Below are 16,490 nucleotides of genomic sequence, written 5' to 3' on the forward strand. Positions count from 1 at the left end.
CTCAGGGACAGAAGACATTAGATCAATAACCTAACCGAGCAGGTGTTGAAGGATGGGCTGGAGGCATAAACCCTTTAGAGTCTTGAGAAAAATGAAGCTGGTCCTCGGGAAGACTTCATATAAGGATTTTGTTCTGCCTTCAGTGATTTGTTTGGTCGATTTAAAATGCTTCTTGTTCCAAAAATTGGTGATGGTTGTCAGAGGGCTTTTGGGGGATTGGGGAATGGTTGGAGCAATCTGGAGGGACAGTCTGGAAGAGGGGGGCTTTTAGCTGGGATTGAAGAGAAAGAAAGTTGTCCATTCAAGCTGAAAGTCTCTGCACAATCACTCAGCTGGGCATTGCCTGATGCTCTGTAGACCCTGGCTCTGTGTTCATCTCATTAAGCCCCCCACATGTCTTATAAGGGAGCAAACACCGAGCAAATGTGGCGGGATTGTGCCGAGCCCTCTCTGGGGCAGTGGGAGTGGGTGGTTACTGCTGCAGTCCTCGCTAAGCGGGGTTGGGAGAGCACCAGATTGTTCTGGAAGTTCTCTTCCTGACAGATGCATGAAACACCTGGTGCAAGTCTCCTTAATCTTTCTTCAGGTCAGAATGTTCCAAAAGAGTAGTTAATTTTTAAACCTTCTTTTTTTAATTACCCGGTCATAGACATTCGGGAACTCTGGAATGTTCTGGCGACTCTTATAGTCCCTTGATTAATTGGACGTTTTTAACCACACTGAGTCTCTGCTGATCGGCAGATAGCGGACTCCGAGAATTTAATAGGAGAGGAAAACGTAATAGGACTAATTTCATTCCCAAGAGCTGGGGATGTGGAAGTCATTTTTTTATTATAGCAGCTATTAAAAAGCCTATTTTTTCAACACAGAGGAGAATTGCACACTTTATATAAAAGTGGACTGATGGTCAGATACACAGAGTTTATGGGACTGGGAGCCGACGGGGATGGGGTCCAGCAGGGTTTACTGTTCAGCTGTGACGGATCTGGAAGATGTTTCATTTCTTTGTTTTCACCGGAAGTTGTTAGAGCCCCAAGAGGACAGAGCTCTGGGTGTCTCACTCTGGCCAGCCACCTGCCCTCCAGGAGCCCTGGCATTTAGGAGGTGGCCCGGCCCAGAAGCACTTTCAAGAAGCATTCCTTGCATACATATGCAGACATACTTATTTACATACACTCGCGCACACACCTGCATGCACACACCCCAGATGCTTTCCTGGCCCAACGTTAAGCACTGTGGACAACAGTCCAACTCCCCTTTCAAACTCATGCCTGAACCCAGAGGGTACTCCTCTGAGGTCATGTTCCCCACCTCATTATGATGAGTGGTCTTACAGCCCGGAGCCCCTTGATGCACCTACCCCTCTGCCTAGCTTTCCCTCTCCAAGCTTCACCCCTGAAGGTGGCGGAGAGCAGGGAGCAGAGGAGACTCTCACAGTTGGAAATCATCTGTTCTCTATTTTCCCCACGGATGCGCCACTTCCTTTCCTAGGTTCCCCAGAGCTGACGCCCAGTGCAGTTTCTCCTGCCACCTGCAGATGCCTCAGGGGAGAACGTGAGCTCAGAGACGCGTTCATTTGGTCAACAACCCTGATTCCAGCTGGGGGTGGGGAGGAAAAGTCCTGAGCATCACAGACAGGCTCTGCCTCCAGCAGTCTTGTCGTGACATAGAGTCCGAAGAGGGGCTTGTGCAGATGGCGGGAGGGCCATTTGTTCCTCTTGTTTTTTGGTGTAGAAAAAGGCATTTGGAGGTGGGTTGTCACCGGGATGCTCAGCATTGGGTCCCTAGAGATTGTATCAACACTACAATGATGACCCACCGCCTGACAGCACAGGAATGCTCCCTCTGAGTGTTCTGTCAAGCCCCGGGTACTGCCCTGAGATGTTGCTGAGACAGTCCACCCCCATGAATGGTGACAGGACTGCAGCTGCCCTGGCTGAACCCTACTGACCAGGGAAGGGCGCCGAGGGAAGGCTCCTCCAAGGAAGCAGGGCTGCTTGCCTTCCAGCAGTGACCAGCTTTGACCCAGCCCTGGGTGGTCAGGTGGCCTGGCCTGTCCCCCTGCCCATCCCATGAGCACGAGGCAGGTTTTAGCTTGGATCCTGGTGTGGACAGACTGGCAGATACATGGCATTTCAGGGGAGGGACTCCTGCTCAGGAGACGTTGCAGACAAAGGTTGTCTGGCTCCCATCTGGGCTGAGAGTTGTTGACCGAATGAATGGGTGATCGATCTATCAGACTCGGTTTGCTGAGAGCTTGCAGTGTGCACTCTCAGATCATCTGGAGCCCGTGGTTGCCTGATCAGGGCAGTTTCTGAGTTTATATCTCCAGAGATTAGAGCGATGGCAGAAACCAGTGGGGGAGCCAGAGAGAGAGCTGGGCTGATCCCTGTGGGGGGGTTGGTTCTGCCTTCTGGGGCACATGGTTCCTAGGGAACCTGGTGGTTCTAAGACTTCCTTTCCCGGTTGGAAGACCAAGATGCAAAGTACTTCGTCCAATATCAGAGGTTTCATGGACCCCTTGGCATTAGTCGGGGAGAGGAAACCAAGCCCAGGCAAAGTGCCCAGAGTGCAGAAGCAGGGTTGAAATAGGTGGAGTACAATGATAAAGATCGCAAATTTGGGAGCTGGGGCACAGGTGGAAGGGGGAGGGGCCAGCTGCGGTTTGCCCTAAGTGGACCAGGATCTCAGGTGGCGGATGGGTTCGGAGAACTTACAAGTGCAAGGTGGGCGTGTGGGAAATAGATGTGGAGGTGCCCAGGGAGCTGTATGGGTGGGTGAGGGTGGGGTTGGGCTCCTGCCCAGCGCTGGTGGGCAGTTTGTGTCTGTGCATCCGTTTGCAGTCAAATGCTCTACCACTGAGCTATACCCCCCGTGCCTCCATTTGCGAAGGTGCAGGCGGCTGCTGGGTTGGGGCGATAGCAGCCCCACGTTTTCCTCGCAGCCCCTTCTTATTCTGTTTTCAGGATACTTTCTGCTCCTCCTGACTCCGTTAATGAACTCCCAGGAATCGGGACACATCACCGGCTGTTATGCAGAATCCCAGCCACCCCAGGAGGCCCCCTCAGCCTCTCCAAGGGGATCACGGTGTATGAAGGGAGCTGTGGCTGGTCCTGTTTGACATGTTGCTGTATTAGTGCCGAGAAGCTACCCTGGCGAGTCCCCGTAGGGCTCAGCCTCGGGAACGGCGCTGCCGACAGGGACACTGGAGTGTCAGGATCTGCCACTGAAAACCATCTCCGAGTTTCATACTGAATTGTAAAATCAGAATGAAAAACTCCCCTGTAATTGCCTGATGGGAGATGCGTTGTCTCAATATGACCTCATGGATTCTCTTTCATATTTGTGTTAAAAATGAAAAGCTGCTGATAGCCTCGGCCCGCACGGGCCATGTGGGTCTGGGGGCTGCAGGTGCCTGGAACCCAGAAGCAAGTGCAGGAGGCCTTCTCAGGTGACCCGAGGCTCTTGTCTCCCTTCACACGCAACAGCTGGTGATGGCAGTTTTGCAAAAGGGGCATGGCACTGAATTATCACTAAATTATCACAGCATTATCTTCGTGTCTGCTTTCTTTGTGTTGGGCAAACACTGCTCGAATGAGAGGACAGTCGGTGACCTTGAGCCTGTCAGCAAGATCTCCGCTAGGTGCTGTCGACGTGAGTCTGCGCAGTGTTCTGGAAGACGGGGAGGAAGGACCGGAGCATAAAGAGCCCGCAATAGCATCAGCAGATGTTGAGAACGTGCATCAGGCATGGTGAACCCTCGGTGATGTTGGCCCACCCAGATCCGAAACTCGATGCAGCATTCCAGTAAGTGTTCACTGGGCCCCTCCCGGAACTGTGATGGCTGGCTGGGTACCATGGAAGGTACAAAACGAGGATGCCTCTGCTATCTCAGAGCCATGGTCCAGCAGGCGAGGGGCCCCATTCACTAACACATACACCGAGAGTCAGGACCTCGCCTCCTGGTACCCACGTCCTGATGTGCCCCTCCCGTGTCGCTCCACGGTTGGCTTGCGTGACCAATGGCACCTGGCAGAACCTTCCGAAGCTCGGTTATGAAACCCGGTGCTTCTGTCTGCCTCCTGCCTTTCTCTTTCTTGGAACCCAGCTGCCACCTGAAGAGGTGTAGCTCATCCTCCTAGAGGAGCCACACGGAGAAGAGAGACCCTGGAGGACGAGAGGCCAGCTGGTGGAGAAGACCACCAGTCCTGGACCCTCCAACCCCAACCAGGGCTCCAGATGCTGCAGCCTCGACGGAACCTCGGGAGGGAGCCCGAACAGGAACCACCCGGTTAAGCTCCTCCCGGCTTCCTAAGTTTTGGGAAAAGCATGAGATAATCAATGCTTGTTCTGAGCGAAGTGATTTGTTCCACAACCATAGATAACTGATATCAACAAGCATGTCCGTGGTGGGAGCTGAAGTCAAGTAGACATGGAAAGTTCTGGAAGCAGAGAGGGAGACTGTGAAAGCTTCCTGGAGGAGGGGGCTCTGAGACAGCTAGAGTTGATGTGGGCGGGTGGAGGGGTGGAGAAGACGAAATACAGGATATATGAGTGCAAAGGAACTGGCCCCATGAATAGAAAGGGGAACCTCCAGAGCAGGCAGGGGTTGGGGGATGAATGTGCACATCTAGGGATTCCTGATCCGAGGTGTTTGCAGGCGGTGTTGGGATTGGGTTATCTGCCCATCCCTTTTCTTCCTTCTGACCTGCTGTCCCAGGAGACCAGGCCAGGGCTGGCAGGGTGGAGGCAGGGGCAGGGCGGGGCACTCGTCCCCTCCTGCAACGTCCTCCCGCTCTGCACCAGTGGGCCCACTCCTCACCCCTGTGACAGAAAAGCCTCTGAAAGGTGATCCACCTGTGCTGGCTTTTCACTTCCTTGCTTTATATGCGATCTCTAGCTGATTTGGATTAGGCTTTCCACCTCTGCCCAACCACCCCACCGTGCACCGTGCGGACATGCCCTCGGTAGGCTTTTCTGTCCCAGCTTCCTGGCTGAGGCTCCTGGCTGGTCCTCTCTAGAACGTTCTCTACCTCACTGGCGCCTCCTCTCCTTCCCTTGCTGGCTCCTCCTCCTTCCTTCCTAGGCTCTCATCTCTGAACTTTATTCAGATGATTCAGATACTATTAGGCAAAGGTGACCAAGGCTGGGTGCGTATTTTGTGGGAACATTTCAGAGGAAGTTAAAGCCAAGGTCGAGGAGTTGGACAGCCATGTCATTTGTCTCCTGACCGGGAAGTGACTGGATTCCAGCTCTTGTCCTGACCAGCATGACCAGTCATGGGGACTCAGTTCTGCAGCATCCCCCTGCCTGCCTCGCGACAGGTGCCCTGTTAACGGGGGTCACACCCCAGATTCGTGGAGGCAGAGTGCTGCCAGAAGCGAGCTTTCAGCCCCCAGCTTCCGTACCATCCAGTCCGACGTGACGTAAGCTGCTCCACAGAATCACAGGGGGGTTCTGCCGACCCCTCGCCTGGCACTTCCCTTCGAGATGCCTTCCCCTGCTCCTGCCTTCCTCCTCTTCCATTCAAGATCATGTCTTCCTTTCTCAACGGAAGTCCTCATTGCCATGTCCCGACTGTATCCGTTTTAGTCAGGTCCTCCCCATTTTTAGAGGTGGTCCTGCATGTGAAGCTGAAGTTAGGGAGCTGGCTACTTACTTTGATGCCAGGGTCCCTGCTGGATTCCCACGGGTCCCGCTGCTTCCGGAGGAGACAGCCCTTTCCTATCCCTGATTCCCTTTCCCCTCCAGCTTCCCAGCAGCATGCCTGCCTCCTTCCCTCCCCTCCTCTCCCCCACTCCATGCTAATGAGAGCCTCAGGCTCTCTCTTTTCCTTTCTCCCCCTGTCTTTGTCTGTCTGTCTCTTTTCCTTTCTTCCTCTGTCTCTCCATTTCTCTCTCTCCCTCCCCCTTCCTCTCTCTCTGTTAATGAGAGCGATGAGTCTGGCAGATGGAGGCTGATGCTCCCCATGTCCGCCCTCAGGCGCAGAGCGGGGGGCTGCCCCCATCTCTCCCTGGCCCACCAGGCAGCACTCTCCCCCACACCGCAGACCAGTGCTCAACCGGCCCAGTTGTTTCTGAGCTGCTACAGCTTTCCATTACGACACAGTGGAAACCTGGTTACTTATAAGGCAATTTGCTCCTACAGGCTGGTTTGAGATTAAAATGGTAATTATCTTGCAAGTGACTGTAACTGTCTTTCATAAATGTGGCAATGTTTGAGATGTGACTGACTGCGGCCGGCAGCATAATGGGCTTTAATAAACGATATCTTCAGTGTATTGTCAGGGAACAGAGCCTATTAGTTTGGGACGGGACAATACTGTAATTTCAAGTGAGATAGATTTCATTCTTCTCTCCAGCCATATTTTTTTCAATTGCATGTGCTCATCATTTTTTTTCTTAATAGGACATTTTTCCTTAGGATAATTTGCAAATTGTTAATCTGTTTTTATTATCTCTCATTTTTCCCCCTTAAAAGTTTTGCTTTGCTTGCTGCTGCTGAGCAGAGCTCTGCAGCCCAGGACGAACGTAGGGAAGCAGGCTTGTTTGCTGGGGGGGAGGTGGTACCCCGGGACCGTGATGGCGACTAGCATCACCAGTTCTGGTGTGTTCGGCAGGGGGCTTTCCCCACACAACCACACAATTCTCAGACACCAGCTGGGTGTCCTCCAACCATCTACCTGAAGACAGCTTCGGACCGCACAGGTGAGGGGCTCCGTCCCACACGACTTCAGAGGTCAAAGGCAGGTCGGGGCGGCCACCAGTCCTTCTGACCAGCTGACTATAAATCACAAGTTCCCCGCGCCCTCCTCCTTTGCTACAGGGCCTTGGAGAACTCCGGAAACCAGGTTACTCACCAGATAACTGGTTTATTACAGAGGTTATTAAAGGATAGGAATCAACAGCCGGATGAAGACATGCTTAGGGCCAAGTCCTGAACAAAGAAGATTCTGTCCTTGAGGGGTTTGGGTCCTGACACGGTGGCACACGGAAGTGTTCTGGTTTCCCAGCCTGGAAGCCCTCTGAACCCCCTCCTTCTGGGCTTTTTATGGAGGCCTCATTACATGGGCAGGATGGATTGTGTCGGGAAGGTGGGCACAGCCGTGGGGAGGGGGAGGAGTTGCCCAGGGGGACAAGGGTTTCGTCCAACAGGAGTCGTAACCCCCAGGTCTTGGATGTGGCAACACAAAGCAGCTGCCTGCATTCAGAGCGAATGGTCCCGTTCATTTTGCAAAGCAGAAGCCTCTTGTGGTCCAGAAGCTGAGGATCTCACCCTTGGTGGGCGAACTGGAGCAGCACAGAGCAGCCCTGGGGAGTCTCCTGGGGTCTGGATGGCGCCCGGTGTCGCCCGCCGATGACCATTCCCAGGTGTGTGGACTTGAGCTTGGCTTGCTTCGTGGGCTAAATTCCGGAGCAGGGCAACTCTTCCTTCGGTGGAAGCTATTAAGTGTGCCAATGACTTGATGTCTTTTGAATCCTTTGCGGCCCCAAATCAAATAGAAGCTTTTTACATCCACGCTGGAAACATGCTTGTTCCCATTTCCTTTCACCTGCAGGATCTCTCCCCTGTGTGATTATCACAAATCACTCCTGAATGGTGCTCGGCCATTCAGCAGTTGGGCATTCATTACAAAGGCAGACACATACATACCCACTTACACGCAGCCGCTTTTAAACACCGGACATGTGTCCACGGATATTTATATATATGTGCCCAGTATTCATGGGCACAAACCCTGGCTCCCACTTCCATTAATGAAATTATCCTACAGAATTGTCATCACTAAACAGTTGCCTTGCCATCACCCTGTGACTCTTCGTGAATTCTGCCATTTTCCGCCACAATGACTGTGAGCAATTACTCAAGCTCAGTAATTCAAGGCCCAGCTTCCTGCCTATGGAGAGTGTCGGAATAAGATGCATTTTTTATAGCTGGAAGAATGTTAATGGATGTCAATAGGTTGAGCGCAAGAGAGCCAGAGCCTGAGAGAAGCAGCCGTGTGGATCTCTATCTGTCCCTGCAGCGCTGGCAATAAAAGCCTCCTCAACTTTTCTGTTGCTTGAACAGCAATTACTGAAACATTCTACTTGGGAAAATGCATTAATTAGATGCTTTCTAGAGATTTTTCAGGTTTATCAACCCAAATGTCTGTACAATCTCCTCGGAGGAAGCGAGGTGCTGACGGAGCATGCATCTCTGGTTCAGCCTGAACGCCGGCTTCCTCTGGGTCTGCAGCCTGGACTCGGCGCTCGCCCCGCTCCTGGGCTGCTCACCGTCTTCCCTTGTCAGACCTGTGCTGGCTCTGGACCCTGACCCCAAACCATGGCAAGAGTGAGGGCGGCTTGCACACTTCTGTTCTCCCTTTCAGATCCCTGTCTCCAAGGATGAGGGCAAGCCCGGGCTGGCCTGATGGAGCCTGTGAGGTGAGGAGCCCAGTCATCCCATCACCCCAGCTGACAGCCAGCCCCCTCCTCTGAATGTTACCAGTGGTGGCAGAGGGCCCCAGCCGTCCCTGGTGCACGACCTTGGGCAATTCTCCTAACCTTTCCGTCAGCATCCTCAGTGGTAGAGCGGGTGTAATGCTAACATCACTTGCCACCGCAGAGCGGTCTCAACTGGGAGAATACACGTAAGGTGCTTACTAGTACGCCTAGCACATGCTGAATGCTTCATAAATGCCACCTGCTGTCACAACAACTTCTGCTACTAGAATGTCTGCTACAGGAGAGCAGGACGTGTGTCTGTCCCATCCACCGCCACAGCCCGGGGCTTACAAGGAGGGGAGGAGGCTGTGTCGATCAGGCCTTCGGCTGATGTTTGTCGAAGAACTGAATATAGTGATTAGTGTCATGGTTATAGTCCTCATTCTGTTGCCTGGGGTCTAACTGTGGAGTCGGAGGAGGGGGACTTGTAGGGGGCGAGGGGTGTGGGGGAAGTAAGGGCACTCACTGCTGGTGGGCACCCGGGGGGTTGCATGGGGTGGTGGTCAGCCTGGCCTTCCAGGGAAGGGAAGACTCGGCGCTGTAAGCTGATGGTAGCTGTGTTCCAGGCACACTTGGCGTGGTTTTAGTGCTTCTCGTGTTTAAACTCACTCATATCTCTTGATTTTTGGCCCACGTGGGAAGCTGGTTTCACACAAAATTGGAAGGGATAATGGCCAGGGCCTCGGGACGTCCTGGTGACACTTGGTCATCCTGTCCAAACCCTTGCCCCCGAGTAGGACTCTGTACGGCCCTCTGGGAGAGGAGATTCACAGCCTCCGGTCACGGCTGCCCCAGCCCATCCCTCCTGCTGGGGAACTTCATGCTGTGTCCCAGCCTCACAGCACTAAGTGTCCCCCTTTCTTATCATCCCGGACCCCCCCATTTAGATGTGTGACCACTGTGTTTTGGAATGGGGTTCTGCCCTGAAATGCAGCTCCAGTAGAGTTAGATGGGCACTTCCAGCAAGGGTGAAGGCCCTCATCCCTGAGGCAGCCAGCTTCCACATAGGCGTCAGGGATGCCGTGGGTGAGTGCTCCTAAACGGTTTGTGAGGAAAGTGGGCAAGGTTACAGGAATCGGCAGCTTCCGTCCAAGGCCCGGGAGGCAGTCCCATCTCTGTGCAGCAGAGATAATGTAGATCTATGGAGACATCTGAGGACCTGGCATAAATCCCTGGCCAGGACCCCTGGGCAAGCCCTGCCTGGCCCCAGAAACCAAGCCCCTGCCCCACAGCTCAGATGGTTTCTGAGCCCTGCATGGGCCGCCTTGCTGGAGCGGCAAGGGGGAGCCAACCCTGGGAGAGCCCAGCTGTGAATACTGTTTCTGGAGGGGACACGGTGCGGGGGACAGAGACAGGTGACCAGAGGAAGACATCCGGCCAAGGAGCATCTGTGGGAGGCAGCACAAGTCCCAGGTTTGAGGAACTGGGGGCATGCAGAGTGGCTGGGTCCCAGGGAAGTGGGTGGAGGTGGGGGACTGGTGAGGGGTGGGGGGGCAGTTGCAGAACCTTACAGTTTGGAGTTTGGATGGGATTCTCAGAGCACAGGAGGCCTGTGAAGATGAGGATCGTGGAGTTGGGCCCTGCGGTAAACACCTGCCCTGTCCCCGGCTGGCTTTCCCTCCTCCCTCACTGCTGAACTCTTCCACTTTCCGGGGTGCTCCTCTGTGAGCCATTGGGCTCAGCAACAAAGCTGCAATCCTTTGTGGGGGCTTGGTTCATCCACGGGACCCCTCACACCCGTAGCCCAGGCCACGGTGTCCCAGAAATGAGTGTTGCTGTCTCCCATGGCGCTCACTGTCTTAGAGTGTCCCTCCTGGGACGGTCTCCTGTGGGAGCAGGGGCTAAGCACGCTGTCAGAACCAGACCTCTGGGAGCTCACCTGCCACGTGTCCACCTAGACCAGGAGCGAGAAGGCTGGACCCCTGAGAACCAGGGAATGCAGGCCGCAGAGTACTGGGGCTTGTACAAACCTTGAAGTCTGCAAGGAGTCCAGCTTTTAAAGTGGGAGGTGAGGGCCCCAGGAGACCCTGCGGGTTCACTGAGAGCAGGGGGCAAGCTGAGGCTCCCACTGTGGAGGACTTGGCTGGGCTGGGGGTCTGTGGTCAACACCCCCTTCATGCTCCTCTGCACTGTGAAGGGCCCCCAGAGCTGCATTTCCTGGATGGTCCTGGGCTAGCAGAACGTGCTAGCAGAAGTACGTGCAGGTGACCCGTGTGATGTTAGCGGGGTCTTCCCAGTGAGCCCCCACAAACCACCTGCCTCCCTGACCATTCCTCCCCAGCTGTGCAGCAGATATCCCAGCCCTGATCCCCTGCATTCAGATCTTCCTGCAGGAGGCTTCCGTGCTCCCCCCCGGACCCAGACCCATATGGCCAAGTCACAGAACCCGCCACAGGGAGCACGAGGAGACCCTTCAGATGAGAGCTGCCAGAGAGGAGACGGCAGCCTGCGACATGGGTTCAGCATGATATTACATGAAAAATGTTATAAAAATCTGCCAACGCTGTGACTTCAAGTGAGTTAAAACAAAGCCTCGTGTGATGAAATCCATCAAAATGTTAACTGCAGGATCATCGTTAATATTTGCTTCCACGCTGTGACCTACTTCTCTGTATTTTGAAAAGTTTAATACACAATTATTGCTTAAGTAATGGAAAAAAAAAAAACCACCTCGTGAATAAAAGAACGTGAATGCAAGCATCCCCACCCCACCCCCACTGACACTCTTATTTTGACCATGTGCTTCTCACACCCAGTCCAGCCAGAATTTTCTGCTGGGAAAACAAGTGGGTGAGAAGGGGGGCCGAGATGCCAGAGCACATCTGCTCCGAGGCGGGGAAGCCGAACCGCCCAGCCTGCGAAGCAGCATGCTGTGGACGGAGGACTGCTCGGCGGGATGCTGTCTCTAGGCTTTCCATGTGGCCTTGATATTTTGGGGAAATGTGTGAAGGGAGAGGGTGGCCAGAAAATTGAGACAGGCCTAGGCGACAAGGAAGGCGAGGAAGATGAGGCCCCGTGGAGGGAGGAAGGAGAAGCAGTGTGGGGGAGTGTGGGGGAGTCCTGGGCCTCCATCATGTGGCCTCTCTGGGTCAGGGGACCAAGGGCTTTGCTTCTGTCTGGTGCTGGAGGTCAGTGCTGCACACCTGCAAAGACCTTGGAAGGATGGGCATGCCCAGCCTTCTGTGCCATGCAGGGGGAGCAGGGGGAGCAGGGGCGGGCCGGGATCCCTGCAGATGCTCAGGGATCCCTGTCCTCACAGGTGGGCTGGTGTTGGGCAGTGCCCCTGTCAAGGGTCTGTGGTTTGTATAGTGAGGGTCCTGTGCCTCATTCCCACCCAGTATCCTAAGCAGGACTTTCAGGTAGCTCTGTGCAGAGACCCCAAGAACGTGCCTCCCCCCTCCCCAGTGCTGAACTGGCCTTGGGATGGAGCCACCTCCTCTGAAGACACATTCTGCAGGATGCCTCGCAGCCCTTACGGTGGCCGTGGGACTGGTTCTGTCCAGTCAAACCTGCACAGAGACCTGCTCTGTGAGACCAGGTTGGCGGGCCCACCCTCTCCATGTTCTCCCAGGCTGAGGGCAGTGGGCCCTTGAGAGATGGAGTCACAAGACAGAAGGAGTCTGGGTCTGCCCATCACCTTGCAGACAAAGCTGTCCACTCGGATGGGACAAACACTGGGCTTCCACATGCTGGAGAAACCAGCTAGGTGTGACAAACGGTATCTCAGCACCACCTTACAGCAGCTGACATCACCACAGGGAAGCTTCTCCAAGCGTCTCCTGCTTTCTGGACCAAACTGATGAGATGTTGGGGCGCCTGGGTGGCTCAGTTGGTTGAGCGTCTGCCTTTGGCTCAGGTCATGATCTCAGGGTCCTGGGATCGAGCCCCACACTGGGCTCCCTGCTCAGCGGGGAGCCTGCTTCTCCCTCTCCCTCTGCCCCTCTGCCTGCGCGGGCTTGCTCTCCAGCTCTCTCTCTCAAATAAATAAATAAAATCTTAAAAAAAACTGTTAAGATTTCTAGGGTCTGGGCTCACAAGTGTGTGTGTCTGTCCCTTTCTTGCTCATTTTTTTAATACACATGACAAAGAGTAAGCTTTCTTTCAAACAGTTCTACATAATGAAACTTCGAAGGTGCAGGCACTTTGGACTCAGAGGTTAACCCTGGAGAGTCTGATGTGTAGACAGACACCGATCCAGCTGTTCCCTATGGCCAGGGCATGCATGGTTCCTTGGAGACGCACATACAACATACACGTGGGGGATGCACCCAGCAGTGGAAAGCTCTGAAGAAGCTGAAATCCCACCTGGGTGGGCCCTTTCTGCCGAGGGGAGATTCACCCGTAAGTATCAGAGGGGTGCACTGTGGGGAGGGGGTGTGGGATTAGGGTTGGTGGTCTGAGTCCCTACTCAGCCCATTACCTGTCATGGTAAATTGATAGGGTAAATCCTTGGCCAAGCCAAGACTCACAAGCTCATAAATGATAACTGTTATAGGCCTCTAAATTTTGGGGTGGTTTGACTTTAATTAAGAAATTTGACCACTCTGAGCCTCAGTTTCCTTTTTGATAAGACGAGAATAAACATAGTAGCTACCTGTGTTAACATGATGCCCCCTTGTGTAAAGATCACTGTGGGGATGAAGCAAGATTGGGTACCAGGACCCTGGAGAGTGCAAGATGCTTACTCAGGAGGCTGCTCTTTGAGGAACCACAGTGAGACTCCCAAAATGCCATGTCTTTGATTTTGATTGAGCCTCAACATTCCCATTGAATGTGGGAATCCAGGCCAATGTGCTGGTGTGGGGTAAGGTAGGGAGGGAGGTGCAGACACACACACTTGTGAGCCCGGACCCTAGAAATCTTATCAGTTTTTTTTAAAGATTTTATTTATTTATTTGAGAGAGAGAGCTGGAGAGCAAGCCCGCACAGGCAGAGGGGCAGAGGGAGAGGGAGAAGCAGGCTCCCCGTTGAGCAGAGAGCCTGATGTGGGGCTTGATCCCAGGACCCTGAGATCATGACCTGAGCCAAAGGCAGACGCTCAACCAACTGAGCCACCCAGGCGCCCCAACATCTCATCAAGCTTCCATTCCTGTCCCTATGTCTTGCTGAAGGAAGAAGAGGAAGAGGCAGTGAGCAGCAAGGACATAGCAACATTTGCTAGACCTTGGGAGCCACCTGACCTCCAGGCCAAGAACAACCCCACCGGGCTGGACACACGAGATGAAGGTGCAAGCATTCTCCCTGACACCAGCATCAGAGGTAAGGATGCTCTCCCAAACCTCCTAGGCCCTCTTCCTAGCCTGTTAGCAACCTGTCACCCATGATGCATCCACACCAAACAGCATCCTGGAAGGCGCCAAGGCTGGGAGGATGTGGGAGGGCAGACGCGGGCTCGCTGCACACCCGCAGCTGATGCTCAGGTGTCAGAAACACATTTTTCCAGAGCTCCTGTCAAGCCCAGATGTCCAGAGCCTTCCACATCTCTCCTGCATAGCTCTGCCAGGTCTGTCTTCATAACCGGGATCATCCTCAGTGCTTGTGCTGGAAGCTTTGAAGGAAGACAGAGCAAGAGGTGAGCTGGAAGCCAGGCTGGCCTGCAGAGACAGATTTGCTGGGCAGCTTGGCGGGGAAGACAGCTCACTGTGCCAGCTAGAAACACAGAAGGGAGAGAACGAAGGAGGGCTTGACCTTCCCCCAGTGAGCATGTCACCATGGAGAGGGGAAGCGGGCCGGTGTAAAGGGGAGAGGGAGGGGTGCAGTCCAAAGGAGCAGCCAGAGGAGAGCAGGAAAGAGGGCACAGAGCTGACCGGCGCCTGGCCTCCGTCTGATAAGGTGGGTCACGTGTCTGAGCGATTGGCGTCTTGTTCCTTCTCCTGGATGGTTTGACTTCGTCCAGTGAATCAAAGCCTGCGTGTCTGCCTCTGAGCACGTGCTTGGCTGCCAGCGGCAGCGCATCTGCGTATGTGCACGTGTGCCTTGGCTTGCACACGCAGGTGTTCCAACAACTGTCTCACGAGAACACCGTCTTGTTTGAAGTGAGTGGAAATCAGGGACTCAGGGGAATCTGCCTCCCCATACCCGTTGCAGCTCTATGCACATCAGTCAAGATACAGAAGCCACCTAAGTGTCCACTAACCAATGAATGGACAAAGAGGATGTGACATATACACACGGTGGGTATTCAGCCTTAAAAATAAAGGGAGTTCCGCCGTTTGTGACGACATGGATGGACCCGAAGGACCTTGTGAGGAGTGAAGCTACCGTCACAAGAGGACAAACACTGTGTGATCGCTCTGAAATCATCAGACTCGAAGAAGCAAAGACTAGAAGGGCTACCAGGGACTGGGGGCAGGGAATTAGGGAGACGCTGCCCAAAGGGGAAAACATTTCAGTTATGCTGGACGAGCAGTTCTAGAATCTGCTGGACAACACTATGTTTATGAATAGTTAACAAAATGGTTTGTGCCCTTAGAAACTGGTCAGAGGGCAGACCTCCTGTTAACTGTTCTTTTTTTTTTTTTTAAGATTTTATTTATTTGAGAGAGGGAATGAGATAGAGAGAGAGCATGAGATGCGGGAGGGTCAGAGGGAGAAGCAGACTCCCTACTGAGCAGGGAACCCGATGCGGGACTCGATCCTGGGACTCCAGGATCATGACCTGAGCCGAAGGCAGTCGCCCAACCGACTGAGCCACCCAGGTGCCCCTTGTTAACTGTTCTTAACACACTAATGAGTAAGGAAGTAAATAAATAAGGCTTTGTAGCGAGAGCTGTTTGGAGGACATTATCAGGTGCCTGCTGTGTCCCAGGGGCTCGGGCAGGCACCTGATGCTCCAGTCCAGGCTGCAGACCTATTTCACTGGGGAGAGAGGTTGTCCATCTCACACGGCTGGTCAACAGTGGAGCCTCGACTTGATTCCAGAGCCACACCCTCAGCTCTCGTGCAGCGTGACCTCCCGTGGCCAAGCCCCCATCAAAGAGAGAATTCTTTGGGAGTGAAGGTACAAACCTAACTGTGCTCAGAGGGAGGCCAACTTCTACTTTTCGTGGTGGTGACAGCCATGAAGGGGGGGGTGGTCCAATACCTCTCACTACTGGGATATTGTTGAACGCCAACTGGAGAACGTGACCTCCCCCTGCCCTTAGGACTCATTCCCAGCCAAAGGTACATGCTATAGCTATCCATTTGTCTGTCTATAATTCAGTGTCCACTCTGGAGCCTACTGGGCCAGGGCTGGAACCCATGACCCAGAGCATGCTGGCTTCGCCCTGACCCCATCCCAGATCCCTCTTGCTTGAGCTGGGGCTGCTGCCCAGGTCCTAGGACACACAAATACCTGTCCTCAGGCCTCGCAAAGGCTGGTCTGGGGTCCCGCCTGAGAACCACCTCCCTGGGCAGTGTTTCCAAACTATAGATTCTGGGGTTCTGCCCCTAAAGTTTTGATTCCCTAAGTTTGGACAGCATCTGGGAAACTGTGTATACAAACTCTCCAGTTGATTCAGGTATGGAGCCAGACTTGGGAACTCTGATATGACCTCCAAGCTTCCCAGCTGCAGGGAATGGTGGAAGCTGGACAAAACCACTGGGACAAAGGACATGTGATCCTGCTTCTCTCATCAATGCTCATCTTATCAAGCATTGAGCATTTATTCACTCACCATACATTCACTGTGCATCTTCCGTGAGGCAGGCCTCATGCTAGGCACTGACTCTGCAGAGGTGAATTCACGTGGTTTCTCTTGTCAGTGAGTTCATGGCGCATTGGGGAGGCAGAGACATAAATCTGTGGGTACACAGCTGGGTTACAGGTGCCTGAAATGATGGGGGTATCGCTCAGTATGTTAGATAGCCAGGATCTGGGGGTACTGCTCAGTGTCAGAGATGGCCAGGATGCTGGGGTACTGCTCAGCTTTAGAGATGCTGGACAAGCTGGAGGTAATGCTCAGGGTCATAGGAGCTTATCTTGCCGGGGATACTGTTCAGCATCATAGATGCCCAGGAAGC

This window comes from Mirounga leonina, unplaced genomic scaffold (assembly GCF_011800145.1).
Source record: "Mirounga leonina isolate KUSES-001 unplaced genomic scaffold, KU_Mleo_1.0 Mir_173, whole genome shotgun sequence".
Classification (NCBI taxonomy): Eukaryota; Metazoa; Chordata; class Mammalia; order Carnivora; family Phocidae; genus Mirounga; species Mirounga leonina.